Consider the following 16,306-nt stretch of genomic DNA (forward strand, 5'->3'; position numbering starts at 1 on the left):
TTTAATTATTTAGTTTCAATTTATTGGAGCTTAATGTTATAGGTCCATGGTCCCCGAAATGGCTCAAACAAACACTGACAAAGGGAAATACAAAAAAATGGGCAAAAGGACTTATTTGATAAGTAAAATATTTTTCTATGCATCAAACATAATTATTGTATAATTATGTGTAATTAATTAATTATTTGATTTAACAAAAATATAATTAATTTTGAATTAATTTATTTTTGGGATTTTTGGTATTTAAATAATAAGAAAAAATTGGGAAAAATCACATGCCATCCCTGGCATGTGGTACACTGTAGCACAGTGCACAGTCACTGTGCTACACGCATAAGAGAGTCTAAGCAGTTTCTTGGTTCCACAATTTTAGTTATTTAAATATTAAATAAATAATGAGATATTGTAATATGATTAAAATATTATTATTTAAACAAAATCTGATAACTGATTAGTTATTTTCAAATTGTTTAAAATAACTAATATTTTATTTTTAATATATTGGATATATTAAATATAGGATACAGTTTTTCAGAACGCAACTTTTCAGGGATAGAAGAATATCTTGAAATCTCTCTCAGAGAAAGAGAACAGTGATACAAACAAAAGTCACTGTTCTTCACAGAACCTAGGTCCAAATTTTATCAGATCTCATGTGTTGAGAACATCTGATAAATAGATTTTGCTTATTATTTTGTATAGCGAGCCCACACTCGTTATTTGTGTGCTGAGAACATTTTGGAAGATCTTGGTGTGAGATCTCAAGGATTTTGCCATACAAAAAGATAGCAGCAAGGAAGGACCTGAGGTAATTTTCTTTCATGTCTTTGATTCAATATATATATATATGCATGTGAAGAAGTAGATCTGGAAATCTTGTGGGATTAAATTAACAATTTGATTGTTGTTCCACTACGTATAATCTCTGATTTGATCAATAAAAACCAACAAATGGTACCAGAGCCATCTTCACATATATATATATTGAATCTGTGTGGGTTTACTTTTATGCATTTATTTATTTTGATGAATGAATGGATGGCTTAATATGATTGAATGCATGGGAATGTTGAATCGTTAATTGTATGGTGTTTTTGGGTTAGGATTTGTTTATGATTAGATCATTGTACAAGTCATTAAAGGGCATAAGATTGATGTAATTTTATTTGGTTTTTGACACCATAAAATTGTAATTTCGATCACACAAAAGTCAGAACGGAGCCCGGGATTCAGAATTCAGCCACCGCTCCTCCGAGGTCGCCCTCCGAGCCGCTGCCGGGACGTCGTACGGACGTCCGTACGGACAGGTCCGTACAGATCCATACGATTCGGTACAGTTCAGTCCCAGCAGCCCCGTTTGACACCATGTGTCCCCGTCCTGCTGGTCCTTTTTTTTTGAAATTATTCTGTTATTTTTTTTAATTTTTAAAATGTTAAATATCATATTTATTAGAAATTTGATATTTAAATAATGTGATAATTTTGTTATCCTAACAAACTTTTTTTTTTAATCTTATTTCAAAATTTAATTTTAAAATAACAGATTTTAATTAAATATTTTAGTTTCTAATTTTAATTAAAAGTTGTTTTAATTAAAAATAAAAATAATGATTATTTAAAAGTTTGTTTTAATTAATCAAAATAATTAGAAAATTGTTTTCTTATTATTCTTGACCAACAATGACACATATCCTACCGACAGTAAAGTAAAGAAGCTCGATGGAGATCAAGGCGGTTTTTTTTTTTTAATTTTATAAAGTGGTTGTAAAATTAGAAATACCCAAAAGCACCCGGTTCAACATTTATTGTTTATTTATTTAAATAATTATTTTCATGTGATTAGTGTGATTGATAACATGTTCATGCATTTTGTGCCATACATAAAAACCCACATAGTCATAATTATGCATCTCATTAGTAGAAACATGATTATTAGGATTGTCCTATATGTTTATATGAATTGTTTTGCGAAATCAATTGCATGTAAATTACTTAGTTTTTTTTTTAAAAACTTGGTAAAATATCACACCAATTTTTTAAGTCTTTATGACTTAATTTCTTAAACCAACTTTATTTTAAAATTATTTTTTTTAGTAAAGTTTAGATGAACATAATTGGTAATTTAAAATTGGATATGGACCTAGAAACTCGCTTTCTTTCCAATTTTAATTATGTTCATAAGGTTTAAAGATGTTATAACTAATTTGGAATTAATTAGGTTAGAAACACTTATTTCAAAATAGTGAGTGGGAGAGGGTTGATATCTCAAACATAACCCATGGTATCCATTATTAATATAACACCGTGAGATATGAATAGCGCCTCACGACGGCTTTGTTTTCATCCCCCTAAGGAAGGTGTCTAGACATATCAATAGCAAGGTTATATTTCTTACAAAGATAGGACCTAATGATGTATTTTAGGTTTGACTGACCCTAAGGCGGCATGTCCTAAGTTAAGTCATGAACTCCGAAATAATGGGTTACACTCACAAAGTTATGATTAAGTTTTTGCAGTGGATAATCATAACTTGACCAAACTAAGCGGTACTTTAATGTTTAAAATAGAAAATAAAGAGCTATTTTAAGTTTTAAACAATAAAGATAAGAATGTCTTATAAATTCTCGAAGATTAATTTGACCGACCCTAAGGCGGCACTTTAATTGTTAGAAAATTTTATCGTGGAAATTGAACTTTATTTTATGTGTTTTAATTGTGCTCATGCATCACGTTTAAATTCTGAAACTTTGATATTTATTTTTCTAAATATAATAATATTTATTTGTATTTATTTATTGCCAGCAAAAATGTCTATTGGTGAATTACACACAGATGCTTTTCTCAAATCCTTGGTTTTTGAACCTGAAAATATGCAACACTGGTTTCGAGGCATGTTGACCATTTTTTCTTATAAGAATATGATGTCAACAGTCTGTGAAAAACCTCCAACAGAACCACCTCTAGCTACTAGCTATGAAGCAGAAGAAAAATATGCAAATTGGATGAAATCCGATCGGTTGGCACGTTATTGCATGCTTTCAACCATGCCTGACGAAACAAAGGAAAAATATATACATTATGACTCAGCACATGAGATGTGGCGAGCAATGACAAAGGAAGTATTTGCTGAGTGTCATCGTTTATATCAAACGAAAAAGGTAAATAAGATTTACATATATTTTTCAACTTTGAATAATAGATTCAAATACTATGAATATCATATTCAAATTTTTGGATAGTAGATTCAAAAATATATGCCACTAATCTATTTTTCTTTTGTTTTTCCTTTTGCAGAATCAGAACCCTGAAAAGGAGGAAGAGACTGATGATGATTTGAATAGCAAGTAAAGAGATGGAGAAGTTGGAGAGTAGTTTTTATTTAGTAATTTTTATTGTTAGTTGAACAATTTAAATTTTTTATTTTGTTTTAGAAATTTTATATTTCTTTAAACAAAGAAAACGACAGTCTAGAAACCTAGTTTATTATTAATAATTTTGATTATTAATGTTTGGAAACTTATTTCTAATTTTTTGCATAACATTTATTTCTTTTATTAATAAAGTAGTTATTATTTAAAGAAATTATCTATTTACTTGTTATGCAAATTCTTTGGGATAAACAAAGTTTACATACTTATAATGAATGACAAATTTTTATAATTCTGAATTATTTAAAAATAGCTAATCCTAAATCTATTAAGCTGATTCCGATAGTGAAACAAAGCTGTAGCACTTGAGATTGGGCCATATTGGTCTAGACAGAATAAATAGGCTTGTAAAGGATAGTCCTTTAAGAGAACTATCTATTGGATCTCTCCCTGTTTGTGAATCTTGTCTAGAAGGCAAAATGACCAAGAGACCTTTCTCTGCTAAAGGTTCAAGAGCCACAGAACCACTTCAGCTAGTACATACGGATGTTGCAATCCACTTAATGTACAAGCAAAAGGAGGTTATGAATATTTCGTTACTCTCATTGACGATTATTCAAGATATGGTTACCTATACTCGATGCAAAGAAAACCTGAAACTTTTAGAAAGTTCAAAGAATTTCAAGCAGAGGCTGAAAAGCAATTAGGTAAATCACTAAAAGCACTTCGATCTGATCGAGGAAGAGAGTACTTGGATTTTGAATTCAAGGACCATCTACGTGAGCATGGCATTCAATTCCAACTCACTGCATCTGAAAAGCCACAGTAAAATGGTGTTTCAGAAAGACGAAATAGAATGTTATTAGAAATGGTTAGATCAATGATGAGTTTCCCATCATTACCACTGTCATTCTGGGGCTATCCGATTCAATGTGTTCTATACATATTGAATGATGTTCCATCTAAGTCTATCCAAAAGACACCCATATAATTATGGAATGGTTGTAAACCTAGTTTACACCATTTTTGAATTTGGGGATGTCCTGCACACGTGCTTAAAAGGAAAGACTGGGAAGTTGGAATCATGCTCTGAAGTGTGCATGTTTGTGGGATATTCCAAAGAGACTAGAGGTGGAATTTTCTATAGTCCAAAAGAAAATAAAACATTTGTATTGACAAATGCAACTTTTCTTGAATATGACTATGTTAATAACCACAAACCTCGCAGTAAGGTTGTACTGGAGGAGATGATCTAGAATGAAGTTGCAAAGTCACCAGCAATAACCAATGAAAAATGGCAAGAGGAAACTGCTAGTTCTAGTCAAAATAGTAGAGAACTTCGTCGTAGTGGGAGGATTAGTAAGCAACCCACACACGCTATGAACACACACGCTATGAACACAAAGTTCAAATGCTTGTGTCTGACACAAAAAAAGACGATCCATTGACATTTAAAGATGCAATGAATCATTCTGCCAAGGAAAAATGGCAAGAAGCCATGAACCAAGAAATGGAATCGATGTATTCCAATTCTTTCTGGGTTCTTGAAGATCCACCTGAGAATATCAAACCCATTGGTGGCAAGCGGATATTCAAGAAGAAAAGAGGAGCGGATGGGAAAGTAGAGACTTTCAAAGCAAGGCATGTAGCCAAAGGTTACACATAGAAAGAAGGGGTTGACTATGAAGAAACCTTTTCTCCATTAGCCATGCTAAAATCCATTCGTATACTCTTGTCCATAGCTGCATGCATGGATTACGAGATCTGGCAAATGGATGTCAAAACAGCTTTTCTGAATGGCTACCTTGACAAAACCATTTACATGTCTCAACCAGAAGGGTTCGAATTAAAAGGTCAAGAGCAAAATGTTTGCGAGCTTCTTATGTCCATTCATGGACTCAAACAAGCTTCTAGATCTTGGAATCTTAGATTTGATGGCACAAGTAAAATATTTGGTTGTTGAACAAAATGTTGACGAACCTTGTGTTTATAAACAAATCAAAGATGGTATAGTAGTATTTCTCGTTCTTTAAGTTGATGATATATTACTGATTGGAAATGACGTAACATCATTATCAAAAGTAAAGAACTGGTTAGCTGAACAATTCCAAATGTAAGATTTGGGAGAAGCCAAGTATGTTCTGGGCATAAGATTCTTAGAGATAGACAGAACAAAACTTTGGCATTGTCTCAAGTACCTTATAATGATAAGGTGCTAGAACGCTTTAATAAGCAAAACTTCAAAAAGGGTGATATGTCAACCCGTTCTGGAGTATTCCTTTCCAAAGAGCAGTGTCCCAAAACACCTCAGGAAGAGGAAGACATGAGACAGTATCCCTATGCCTCAACAGAAGGCAGTCTGATGTACGCCATGTTGTGTACAAGACCTGACATTTGTTATGCAGTAGGGATAGTTAGCCGTTATCAATCCAATCCTGGATTGAGTCATTGGATTGCAGTGAAGAATATTCTCAAGTATCTTAGAAATAGTAGAGAAACTATATGATAGTATATTTAGGTGGAGACCTGAACCCCACTGGTTACACTGATTCTGATTTTCAATCAGACAGAGATAGTCGGAAATCGACTTCTGGATCAGTGTTTATTCTTGGAGGAGGAGCATTAGTCTGGCTAAGTATTAAACAAACCAGCATTGCAGACTCCACCATGGAAGCCGATTATATAGCCGTTTGTGAAGCAGCTAAGGAGGCTCTGTGGCTCAAAAAGTTCTACTCCGATCTGAAAGTTGTTCCAGAAGTGGAGAAACCACTTGTTCTTTACTGTGACAATAGTGGAACAGTGGCCAATACTAAAGAACCAAGAAGTCACAAGAGGGGAAAGCATATAGAGCGCAAATACCACTTTGTCAGAGAAATCATACATAGAGGAGATGTGTCCATTATGAAAATTGCATCAGAACACAACCTGGCAGACCCGTTCACGAAGACGCTTCCTGTAAAGTAATTCGAGGGTCATGTACGTAATATGGGATTGAGATAAATGTCTCACTTGCTTTAAGTACACGTGGGAGATTTTTAGGAGTGTGTCCTAAAAGCATGTAAAAGACATTTGTTATTTCTGTGAATAAATAAATCCAATGGTTTATTATTATTGTTATATTTGGATTATTAAATTATTGTTTGAATAATTTTGTAAATATCAGAAAATTTTCATATTCATTATTGAGGATGTGGTCTTGTATTAGTACGAGAGAATTAAGATCACATGAATGAATAAAAATAGTCAACAACGACAAATTAGAGTTATGGAATTCTTTAATTGGAGTTGTAAGTACGGTTTGCTGAGTATCATGATGATACAAATAATCTAGATTCAGATTATTGATGTGGTAAGACATCTCGGTAAAGGTGCTTTATATAATATGATTATATATGACATGGACCGATAAGAATAAAAGTCTTTATCCAAAAACCATTTACCAATAAAGACTTGTAATTCATATCATAACTGATGATCATTTATAGATCAACCTAAATCCTGAGTGTTCATGAACTCATGTTCATGTTTATTAAATCTTTTGATTCATTCGTTAAGGTCTCTTCATAGAATGAGGTTAATGACTTTTGTTTTGGAGATTTAATATGATGGATGGCTGGGAACGTGTATCAACAATACGGAATCTAATATTTCCTAACGGATCGTATATTAGTTCCCTTAAGGGTTAATTCTGGAACTGAATGATTTTGAGCTCAAATCTATAATTAGAATATAGATTAATTATTCATTAGTGAATTAATTGTACTTAATGTAATGCCCTGGATTCCCTATTATGGTTAATGGCTGGATTAGTAGGCCGGGAGGGCCATAACTGTTTAGTTATGTCATTTAAATGTGTTTATGCATGTTTATGGGAATTATATTATAATATAATGTTAAATGCATGCATGTGAGTCCACATTTGTTTACAGGGGTATTATGGTAATTTGGCCCGTTGAGGGTATACTTGAATATTTGTGTGTATGTTAATGATATATTGTGAGACCACATTATAATGTGGATTGGTTCGAGTATTCCGACATGAGACGATCGTTAAACATGATTTATCGGTTTGGTCATAACAGGTTTGAGCTCGGGGCTCGGGGTGAGTCTCGGGGTGATATTAAAGGTTATAGCGTTACCGGGGATTTTAGGGTAACGAGATATGAATTATTGGTGTTTGAGGATATTGAGATTAGCGGGAATTGGGAAGCGTTAATTATAATTAACGGGTTTAGCGGAATGTACCAATTTTGCCCTTGAGTTGGTTTAAGAGGCTTTGGATGGCACAAGGGCATTTTGGTCTTTTTAGGGAGGATATATATAATGATTAAGTGGCTTAGAAGGCTGTAGAGTAAGCAGGGCAAAAACAGAGGCATTATCTTCTCCCTTCCCGTACAACCTCTTTCATTGTCTTCTTTGGTGTTTTGAGCTCTAGTTGTGGATTCAACCAAGAGGAACTTCAAGGCTGAGTTAGTAGACTAAGTTCTGCTTGTGTGGGAGGTTCAAAACAGGTTTTAAGGTAAGCTTTGATCATTGAACTCAAGCTATGCTCTGTTTTCGTTTGGGATTTTAACTCATGGATTTTGATGTGGGAAGTGAGGATTAAAGGGAGTTTTTATGTTGTTTTGATTGGGGTTTGTTGTAGGTAAGTTAAGGGTGTTGTTTAGGGGTTCAATTATATGTTTGGAAGGGGTTTTAAGATGGTTTGAGGGACTGGTTTGAGAGGAAAAGCGCACAGGGAGAAAACTGGTTCGTGTGGCCGACTTAGCCAATCTGGGCTGAGCGCCGCGGCGCAGCAAGGGAGCGCCGCGGCCCTTGGAGCCTGGCAGATGGGGAGCTTCCCTGTCAGGGGGGCGCGCCGCGGCGCAGCAGGGAGGGCCGCGGCCCTTAGAGTCCATTTTGCTAAAATAAGGTTTTTAGCTTGGGGATTCAAACCATAGGCCTCGGGGTTGGACCTAGTACCCGGTTGGGTAGTATTTGATGTCTCGGGGGCTGGGATTTGGTTTGGGAACCCTTGGTTATCATTTTTATTGATGAATCCTATATTTTGGTTATGACCAGGTGACCGTCGAGGAATTTAAGGGTTGATCGTTCTCAGGGGTCGTTCATATTATAATACTCACTCGAACCAGAGGTAAGAAAACAGTGTATGAATACAGTTGCACCCTGTATAGGTATATGACATGCATGGTTTGATACTAAGGCGTGTTGGTTGATATACGTGGACATGGATTGCATATTAAATGCTACTGAATGCCGATTACCTGCTTGAGACACTGACTAGTCAGGGACCGACTCTAAAGTCGAGAATCATGCATTGAATGGCTCTATAGCATTAATGCCTGACCGACCCTAGGGTCGAGAAACTTACAAGCGCTTGCCTGGTCTACGACCAGATGACTATAGCCAAGGTATATGACCCCGGTGACTGTTTGTCACAAGGCTAAGGGACGTTGTCCATAGTTTCGACTCTAGAGTCGTGAGGAAGGTTATGTTGGTGACCAACCACCATGCACCTGTCCTGAACAAGTTTATGAAAGAATCACCTATCAGTTAAGCCCTGGTGACCCTATCGTCACATGGCTAGAGGGAGCGATGCTCATTATTGTGACTTTTGGCTATTGTCACCTATTTGTTGGACTGATAGTCCTGAGGGAATAACTATGATTATTGTTGATATTATATCATGCTATATTGTGTTTTCTTGCTGGGCCTCGGCTCATGGGTGCTATGTGGTGCAGGTAAAGGAAAGGAAAAGCTTGGCCAGCCTTGAGTGGAGAGCTTGGGCGATGTAATGTACATACAGGGCCGCTTGACCGCCACGGTCAAGGAGTTCTCAGAGGGACTAGGGGTTTACCCTATTTTTGCCGCTTAGGCCGGCGGAGTTTGTATATCTGGAACTGTAGCAACTTTTTTTGTAACTTGAACTACTTGTAAACATTTTAAAAGGCTCATGAGCAGTTTATTTACTTAATGAAAAGTACCCTTTCCTTTTTACTGGTTTTACACCTTAACCTGATAATAACACTTAGATCACGTTTTTAACCAAAGGACTCGGGTAGCGGGTCAAATTTCCGGTTCACCGTTCTCCGTAACTGTTCTGGGGTAGCCAGGGCGTTACACTTAAGGAATAAGAAGTAAATTAGAAAGGTAAAATGGTAATTCTTCCATTATAATTTATGAACTAATTAATTAAAGGGTTGAACTATTGTAAGATAGTTATATCAATGGACGACTTAAGATAAGATTTCTGTAAAAGTATATCTATAACATAAAGAGTGCAATTCTGAATTTATAGTGGAGAAATATCAGAATTAATAAATTAACTATTATAATTAAAGAGTTTAATTATTTAGTTTCAATTTATTGGAGCTTAATGTTATAGGTCCATGGTCCCCGAAATGGCTCAAACAAACACTGACAAAGGTAAATACAAAAAAATGGGCAAAAGGACTTATTAAGTAAAATATTTTTCTATGCATCAAACATAATTATTGTATAATTATGTGTAATTAATTAATTGAGAATTAATTAATTATTTGATTTAACAAAAATATAATTAATTTATTTTTGGGATTTTTGGTATTTAAATAATAAGAAAAAATTGGGAAAAATCACATGCCATCCCTGGCATGTGGTACACGTGTAGCACAGTGCACAGTCACTGTGCTACACGCATAAGAGACTCTGAGCAGTTTCTTGGTTCCACAATTTTAGTTATTTAAATATTAAATAAATAATGAGATATTGTAATATGATTAAAATATTATTATTTAAACAAAATCTGATAATTGATTAGTTATTTTCAAATTGTTTAAAATAACTAATATTTTATTTTTAATATATTGGATATATTAAATATAGGATATCAGTTTTTCAGAACGTAACTTTTCGGGGATAGAAAAATATCTTGAAATCTCTCTCAGAGAAAGAAAACAGTGATACAAACAAAAGTCACTGTTCTTCACAGAACCTAGGTCCAAATTTTATCAGATCTCATGTGTTGAGAACATCTGATAAATAGATTTTGCTTATTATTTTGTATAGCGAGCCCACACTCGTTCTTTGTGTGCTGAGAACATTTTGGAAGATCTTGGTGTGAGATCTCAAGGATTTTGCCATACAAAAAGATAGCAGCAAGGAAGGACATGAGGTAATTTTCTATTCATGTCTTTGATTCAATATATATATATATATGCATGTGAAGAAGTAGATCTAGAAATCTTGTGGGATTAAATTAACAATTTGATTGTTGTTCCGCTGCGTATAATCTCTGATTTGATCAATAAAAACCAACACTATGGACTCCAACCTCGACACCGTGCTCGCCAGTGGCGAGGGGGCCTAGAGGAGTAAGCGCCCGAGGGGCTCGCGAAAGTCAGACCGACCTGCCAAGGTCCTTAAGAGGACTGGCAAGACTCCTCCTCCACCAGCTCCCACTGTTACGAGCCCAGCTGTGGATCTGACTCCTCAGGTCGAAACGTCCACTATGCTCATTCCTCCCTTGCCTCCTCCGATCATGGTTCACTCAACGTTCGGCCTACCCCCAAAAAATCCCTCGGCCTCTACAACACGCATGTTGTCGATTTCTACTCACGTCGATGAGTATGTAATCGACAATGCTGCCGGGCCCCATAGGGCTACACTTGGCTCAGACATTCTGTCCCGAGTAGGCCAGAGCTTTGGTAGCTTTGACTCCCCTCAGTGGCAGTTTTTGAACAATGCTCGGGACTGCAATACACTTTACGACAAGAGTATCGAGCTCACTGCTGCGGTAACTTCTCTCATTTGATTATTATTTGTACTTGTGCTTAGTGTATGTTCTAATTTGATTTCTTTGTGTGTCAGGCTCTTGCTGTCTCTGCTCAGCTTAATTATAAGTTGAACAATGAGGTCCATTCGAGCATGTCCTATGTCCAAGAGTCGAAGGATCTCCAACTTAAGTTTACTAACGAGCTCAAGGCCGCAAAGGCAAAGATGGAGGCTGAAGCTGAACAAATAAAGGCCAAGACATCCGAGCTCGAGAAGGTGAATGCCTGGCTCGCGGAGCTTAAGAGGATCAATGCCAAGCTTGAGGAGGAGAAAGCGGCCACTTTCGAGATAATGGAGGGCGAAAAGGCTCGTCTCCTTGCAGAGTTTAAGGAGAAGAAGGATCGGGCGGTCGACCTGGCCATGTATAGGATTTGGGCCAGTAATGCCGATCTCGATACCAGCTTCCTAGGCTCTTTCGAGGCAGAACTTGTGGCCAAATGGCAGGCTTGGCTCGGCTCGGCTCAGCTCGATGCGGAGGACGCTGATCAGGACGAGGCAGAGAGAGCCAAGGAGGATGCTGAGAAGGCTAAGGAGGATGCTCCTCCCTCCTAAGTCTTGACCTGGGGCTGCATCCCTTTGAATCTTTTGTAATAGCTTTTATTTTCTTTCTTATGCCCCTGGGGCCAAGACAATTCATAGCCTGCTTAAGAGCTATTTTTTCTTTTATTTATGATACTCATGTTTGACTTTACTTTAATATTTTTGCTTTTTATTTCTTAAGTCAAAATATTTCAAGAAATTCATATTAAGTGTCCTTATGTCTATTTATTCATACAAACATGTGGTGGATTTTAAGCTCGAGCTTCGATGCATTCGTGCACAGTTTGCTCGATAGATCTGTATTCGATCTCGTTATTTGTCAAGGTCGAAACTTACTTTTACCATGCACCCGAAGGTACTTACATGGCATGTAACGTAGGTGGTTTTAGTTATATGTTGCTTTTTTAGTTACTTTCCCCCATCCTTAGGTAGCTCCCCAAGGCTATGAGGTCGAAACTATCTTTTTGCAAGATATTCCAACCTCGATCTCGACTTAGCTTGAAGTAGGTTATGTTCCAACTTACTGTCGATTAGTTTGAGATGTTTTGTTCCAAACCTATTTAGGTTGTGTTTGGTTTGTAATCCATACACTTGTATTCTTGATATAGTTATATCTAGATCACGTATTTGGTTATATCCAAATTATTTTGGCTCGCGCATTTGGTTATATCTAAACACTTTTATTTTTAATGCCCAAATTATTTTAGCTCGCGTATTTGGTTATATCCAAACACTTTTATTTTAATAATTTGGTTATGTCCAAACTATCTTAGCTCGCGCATCTGGTTATATCCAAACACTTTTATTTTTAATAATTTAGTTATGTCCAAACTATCTTAGCTCGCATATTTGGTTATATCCAAACACTTTTATTTTTAATAATTTGGTTATGTCCAAACTATCTTAGCTCGCGCATCTAGTTATATCCAAACACTTTTATTTTGAATAATTTGGTTATGTCCAAACTATCTTAGCTCGCGTATTTAGTTATATCCAAAAACTTTTATTTTTAATAATTTGGTTATGTCCAAACTATCTTAGCTCGCGTATTTGGTTATAACCAAACACTTTTATTTTTAATAATTTGGTTATGTCCAAACTATCTTAGCTTGCGTATTTGGTTATATCCAAATACTTTTATTTTTAATAATTTGGTTATGTCCAAACTATCTTAGCTCGCGCATCTGGTTATATCCAAACACTTTTATTTTTTTTCATATATGCTATTTTATTTTTTCAAGCTGATGGTATATATACCACTAATTCCCCCTTAATATCCTATGAGTGTGACCATAGGTTATTAAATCAAGAGAGTTTGCAAAAAATACAGCATATTGAAACGAAAACGAGGTTTATTCGAAATTGAACAATTTATTAACAAAAACACAACAAAGATAAACAAGCATGCTTACAAGTGTCATCGTTCCTACACTATTGATAGTAAGGTCGCAGATGTTCGCCATTCCATGTTCGTGGTACCAAATTCCCATTCAATCTTGCCAATTTGTAGACGCCAGGTCGGATAATTGATGCGATCTGATAAGGTCCTTCCTAATTAGGCCAGAGCACGCCAGTAGCTGGATCCTGTGTAGCCAAGAATACACGCCTCAGCACCAAATCGCCCACACCAAATTTTCTATGTCGAACCCTCTTATTGAAATACAGGGTAGCTCGCTGTTGGTATGCAGCATTTTTTAGCTGAGCCTCATCCCTTCTTTCTTCAATCAGGTCCAGACTTACTTCGAGCTGGTATTGGTTCGAGGCTTGGTCATAAGCGTGGGTTCGGATGGTGGGTATTTTGACCTCGATTGGCAGCATAGCCTCGCATCCATATGCTAGAGAAAAAGGGGTATGTCCCGTTGAAGTACGGACTGTGGTTCGATACACCCACAAAACTTGGGGCAACTCTTCGGGCCATTTCCCTTTAGCTTCTTCCAACTTTTTCTTTAGAGAACTCTTCAGGGCTTCATTTACAGCCTCGACTTGGCCATTCACTTGGGGATGGACCACGAAGGAGAAGCTTTTTATTATCCCATTTTTCTCGCAAAAGCTGGTAAACAAGTCGCTATTTAATTGAGTACTGTTATCGAACATTATCTTCCTTGGCATCCCATATCAGCAGATGATGTTCTTTACCACGAAGTCCAAGACTTTTTTCGAGGTAATTGTCGCCAGAGGTTCAGCCTTGGTCTACTTTGTAAAGTAATTTACTGCGACTACTGCATACTTGACTCCGCCTTTTCCAGTTGGCAACGAGCCTATGAGGTCGATTCCCTAGACCGCAAATGGCCATGGGGAGGTCATCATAGTTAGCTCGGAAGGTGGAGCTCGAGGGACTGTGGCAAACCGTTGACACTTATCGCATTTCTTGACGTAATCAAACGAATCTGTTTTGATGGTAGGCCAGAAATACCCTTGGCGTATGATTTTCTTGGATAGACTATGCCCCCCAGTGTGGTCTCCCCAGAATCCTTCATGAATCTCTTCTATGATCTTCTTAGCCTCGAGTGGAGTCACACATCAAAGTAATGGCATAGAGTATCCTCTTCTATACAGCCTTCCATCCACAATGGTGTACCTGGGAATTTGATACATCAGTTTTCGAGCCTTGGCCCGTTCTTCTGGGAGAATGTCGGTTTCAAGGTACTCAATTAACGGGGTCATCCAGGTTGGCTCGGAGTTAATCATGCAGACATCTTCCTATTTAGGCTCGCTTATACTGGGTGTTGATAGATGTTTGATTGGCATGACATTCAGCTCGTCGACCTCGGTGGATGTGGCGAGCCTGGCTAAGGTGTCTTCATTCGAATTTTGCTCTTGGGGAACCTGCTCTATCGTGTAGAATTTGAAATGCTTGATGCTGCCTTTGCTTTTTCTAAATATGCATCCATTCTCATCCCACGAGCATGGTATTCCCCTAAGATTTGGTTGACCACCAACTGGGAGTCACTGTAGAAATGTATCCCCTTAGCCTTGAGTTCCTTGGCTATTCGAAGTTCTGCCAGTAGAGCTTCATATTCAGCCTCGTTATTTGACGCTTCGAAGTCAAATCTCAAAGCGGAGTGAAATTGACTTCCTGTTGGGGTGATCAGAATTATTCCTGCCCCCGACCCATTTTCATTGGAAGACCCATCAACATAAAGTTTCCACAGCTTGCGGGCTGGGGTTATAACTTCATCGTTAGTCATTCCAGTGCACTCCACTATGAAGTCTGCCAGGGCCTGTCCTCTTATGGTTGTCCTCGGATGGTAGGTGATCTCGAATTGTCTGAGTTCAATGTCCCATTTTAGTAATCGGCCCGAGGCTTCTGGCTTGGATAAGACTTGTCTTAGTGGTTGATCGGTCAGCACATGGATGGGGTGCGCCTGGAAGTAAGGTTGGAGCTTTCGAGATGAGTGGATTAGGCTGAGAGCCAACTTCTCCATTAGGAGGTATCTTGATTCTGCCCCCAGTAACCTTTTGTTGACATAGTATACTAGCTTTTGCACCTTCTGTTCTTCTCGGACCAGCACGGCGCTAATGGCGTGCTCGGTCGTTGCGAGATATAGGTACAAAACTTCTCCCGTGATAGGTTTTGACAAGATAGGAGGTTCCGCAAGGTGCTTCTTGAGTTCCTGAAAATCTAGCTCGCATTCTTCTGTCCACTCAAATTTTTTTCCCCCTCAAAAGATTGAAAAATGGAAGACAGCGGTCTGTAGATTTCAAGATAAACCTACTCAGTGCCGCCATCCGTCCAGTCAAACTTTGGACATCCTTATGCTTTCGAGGTGAGGGAATGCCAATTAGGGCCTGGATCTTGTCAGGATTAGCTTCTATTCCCCGGGCATTCACAATGAAACCTAGGAACTTTCCTGATGACACTCCAAAAGAGCACTTCTGGGGGTTGAGCTTCATATTGTACTTCCGTAACACGGCAAAGCACTCTTCAAGGTCGTCCACATGGTTATTGTTATGTTTAGATTTAACTAACATATTATCAACATAAACTTCCATGTTATTACCTATATGTTCAGAGAACATCATGTTTACGAGCCGTTGGTATGTGGCTCTAACATTCTTGAGTCTGAACGGCATGACATTGTAGCAAAATATTCCTTTGTCTGTCACAAAACTCGTATGCTCTTGGTCTTGGGCGTGCATGGCAATCTGGTTATATCTAGAAAAGGAGTCCATAAATGACATAAGTCCATGCCCAGCTGTGGCATCTACGAGCTGGTCGATCCGAGGTAGGGGAAGCAGTCCTTAGGACAAGCTTTATTGAGGTCTGAAAAATCAATACAGGTTCGCCATGTCCCGTTAGGTTTTAGAACTAGCACCAATTTGGCGACCCAATCGGGGTAGAAGGCATCTCGTATGAATCGGTTTGCCTTTAACCGGTCGACCTCTTCCTTTAGGGCCTTCTTCCTGTCCTCGTCCAGGAGTCTTCGCTTTTGCTGCTTCGGGGGGAAGCTCTTGTCAATATTTAGAGTGTGGCTTACCACATTCAGATTTATTCCTGCCATGTCCGAATGTGACCATGCGAAAACATCCTCGTTCTTTTTCAAAAAGCAAATTAATTGCTATTTCGTTTCTTCTGGAAGGTTTTT

This window comes from Humulus lupulus, chromosome 5, assembly GCF_963169125.1.
Source record: "Humulus lupulus chromosome 5, drHumLupu1.1, whole genome shotgun sequence".
In the NCBI taxonomy this organism is placed as follows: domain Eukaryota; kingdom Viridiplantae; phylum Streptophyta; class Magnoliopsida; order Rosales; family Cannabaceae; genus Humulus; species Humulus lupulus.